Source organism: Triticum dicoccoides, chromosome 3B, assembly GCF_002162155.2.
Source record: "Triticum dicoccoides isolate Atlit2015 ecotype Zavitan chromosome 3B, WEW_v2.0, whole genome shotgun sequence".
Classification (NCBI taxonomy): domain Eukaryota; kingdom Viridiplantae; phylum Streptophyta; class Magnoliopsida; order Poales; family Poaceae; genus Triticum; species Triticum dicoccoides.
In genome coordinates this window covers 842,160,734-842,164,306 of record NC_041385.1, presented here as the reverse complement: position 1 = coordinate 842,164,306, position 3,573 = coordinate 842,160,734, and positions in this window count along the sequence as shown.

The following is a 3,573-nucleotide window of genomic DNA, read 5'->3' as shown; positions in this document are numbered from 1 at the left end:
CCTCAAACCCGGCAAGTGGCTTGGTTGGGGCTTCAGGTCGTCTTACATGTTAGGCCTGGCTGCGAGGTCTGTGATATTAGGCCCGGACTATCAGCATCCCTTCGTCAACTGGATAGGAGTAGCGACAGATGTTGCCTAGACGGTGGCTTCAGACTTACTGTTGTATTTCTTTGTAACGTCTTTTGAAAAAATAATTAATAAAGTGGTTGCATGTATCGCCCAGATGCAAAGGCCGGGGTCTTTCTCTTTTTCAAAAAAAAATACTTAGAATCCGACAGCAGAGCACACTGCAACCCCTAAAAATTTATAGGGGCTATTTTTGCAGACAAAACAGACTTTCAAAATCGGATTATTTGTGGAACATGCCAACGTCAGCAATCATCAAAAGTGCCGGACAGAAGTCGGAGGTTATCAATTAACGTCCTACACGTTTGTGAACTAAGACCAAGTCAAATGATGTCAATGTAGGGATGTGTTGAAGTATTTCCTTGTACCAGAATTGAAGATTTTCTCTATGGTCTTCCCCTTGTGGGAAATGAAAAAAATAAACTACAGGAAGATGGGACATTGCAAGTTAAACTGATCATAAAAAATTGTGCTGCCATGGCAGTATAGTTTGCTTCTGGAGAGCATGGAAGCGTATGTTGCTTCCGGGGTTCATAGCAAGGTTTGTTGCTTCTGGAGATTAACTTCCTGAGAATATTTGGCTGAAAATGACATATTTCCATCTTTATCTGCTATCACGTTTGCCTCCAATTTGCACTACCAATCAACGGAGATGAGGAAAACAAATGATTACCTTTTGTTCTTCTCATTTTGTGAAGGAAACTATCTCAGTTTTGAAGCCTAAAGCATAACATTTTACAGACGACAGTAACAAATCAGCAATACCAAACACATGTAATAGAAAGTAATGATTTAAGATTCAACAAATAATGATTTTTTTTGTTCCCTGGAGCAATATTGGAGCAATATTTGACAAATTTATCTTGATGTTAAACGGTTATATGTTTAGTTGTGAATAAAAAAACGTGCTCCATCAACATGACAATTTACTTGATGGTGTTTTGGTAAAAAGAAAACCTTATTGACATATACACAGTTTTTGTGATGACACAACCCCACACGGAGTGCATGAATCTAACAATGGCATTTGTTCTGCATGACCATTATAACCATTATAAATTGCCCGGCTGTTCCGAAGCCACCATATGCACATTGTGCTGGCAAGAAGTTGTCAGATATAAAAACATAATGCAACTAAGTTTCTGGGAGACTGGAGGAAACCAAATCGACTTGTATTTAGTATGAACTAAGGCATAGCATGTGTGAGTGCAGACCAGCTGAGGATTGTTTTTGCGGATTGCTGCTGGTCACAATCAAGGTCACAATCGAGGCCACGATCTTTCGGTGATCTAGTCACAATCGAGTTGATGAAGCGATGAGTGTGATCACTGAAGGGTGTAATATGTTAAGAGATTTACTTGATATTGGCATGACCTCGATTGCTACCTCGATTGATGGAGAGACACGCGGCTCCAATATCAAGTAATCTCCTAAAGAGAAGAGGTGTAAATCACATGGCCGGGCATAAAGAAATGTAGATCCAACACTGTTCTTAGATTTAACAATGACTGTACAATAACAGAGCACTAGCTTGTACATCTTGTCTTGTTATACAAGAGTACTGATTTTTGAACATATACTATATGTTTCCATGCCATCCGGGCCACTAGCACAAAGAAAGCCGCACAAGGAACACATCCAGAGATTAAAAAAAAAAAGACAACATTATTCAGATGCTCGCACCTACTGTGTGGTGCAAGTTATCTGATCCTGTGATCCATGACCCAAACCTTATCATTTTCAATCCTTAATCAACTAGTAGAACCCATGACCCAAAACTTGTCATTTTGAATCCTTAATCAACTAAAAGAACAATCATGATGCCATTGTCATCTGCTACCATAGCAAAGCTAAACTGTTCGTTTAAATTGTCCTATCGTCACAATGTTTGTTGCTTCTGGAGATCAACTTCCTTGAAATAACTGACAAAAAAAAACATGTTTCCATTGTTATCAGTCATCATGTTTGCCTCCATTTGTGCTATCAATCAAAAGAGATGAGGAAAACAAATGGTTGCCTTTTGTTCCTTCTAAGTGAAGGAAACTATCTCAGTTCTGAAGACAAAAGCAACAGGCCAACAATACCAAACACAAGTGCTACTACTTTCTGCCTTGCAAGAATGAACAGCAGATGGATATAAAATAATGATTTAACGTTCAAAATTTGCAATGAAGACATGACGAGCACAGATAATCGATTCACAACTTGGGAGCTTTATTTGGTTCTGGCTTATTCTAGATGACAACATTTGGCACAAATGATGGGATGTAACTAATTTCAGAAGTAAATTGATAAATGAGAAATAACATGGGATGCGATAGCATGCCGTAACCAACAATAGATACAAGACAATAAAAGCATCAAGGAACAACCTTGGAAGCCTTCATATTATCGATCCAAGCGTTGAATGAGTTGATGGTGTTACGGATAGGGCTGCACACGAGCCGAGCCGAGCCGAGTTCAGACCGAGGCTGCCTTTGGCTCGCCTAAAGCGAGCCAAGCTCGGCTCGGCTCGTTCCTTGAACGAGCCTGGTGGCTCGACTTGTTTTGCCTCTGGCTCGGTCCAGTCCGAGCAGCTCGTGTGGCACACCCCAGTGCAGTGTCCTACCCTAATGCGAGGATGGACGATGGGAACTAGGCTGGGCCTCGAGCGAGTCACCGAGTTGGCCTGGGCGAAACTCGGTTCGGCTCGGTCGGGAATCGGGCCTCTTTTCACCACTGGGCTCGCTCGTTAATTGTATCGGGCCGTGCTGCGCCGCTCGTCGCCGTCGATCCAGTTTTTGCGGCGCGGCGAGCTGAGTGATGAGGCGGCGCCGAACAGGGGAAGGGAGGGGCTCATACCCTAATGCGAGGATGGTCGATGGGAACTAGGCTGGGCCTCGAGCGAGTCGCCGAGTTGGCCCGGGTGGAACTCGGTTCGGCTCGGTCGGGAATCGGGCCTCTTTTCACAACTGGGCTCGCTCGTTAATTGTATCGGGCCGAGCTGTAACGGGCCGAGCTAGAGCGAGCTTCGGGCTGAGCCGAAAAGCTCGCTCAGACTTCCAGTCTAGTTACGGAAGCCGAGGAACCCATGCTCCTTGCTCTTGTTCATGTTGTCCAAATGCTCAATCTCGATGTTTGAACATGGCATCGACGAACCCCCAACTGGTGATCACCTAGACGCATGAGGATTTTCCCGTGACGGGCTTTCTGCCGGACCCTGTCAATGTCTCCAAGTGGTGGGACTGAGTTAATCACCAAGGATTCGAAGCACTGACACAAACAGCACAGTGGCGGGCTCATCTGTATCATCTGGAACATTTGGAATGATAGGAACATGCGTATTTTTACGTGCCACCGCATGACGCACTATGAGGTCGCAGTGTAGGCCTTCGACCACATCAAGCAGATGGGGAGGGAATTTGCCGGACCCTTACCCACGATTGGCATTGGCTGATGTTGAGTCGT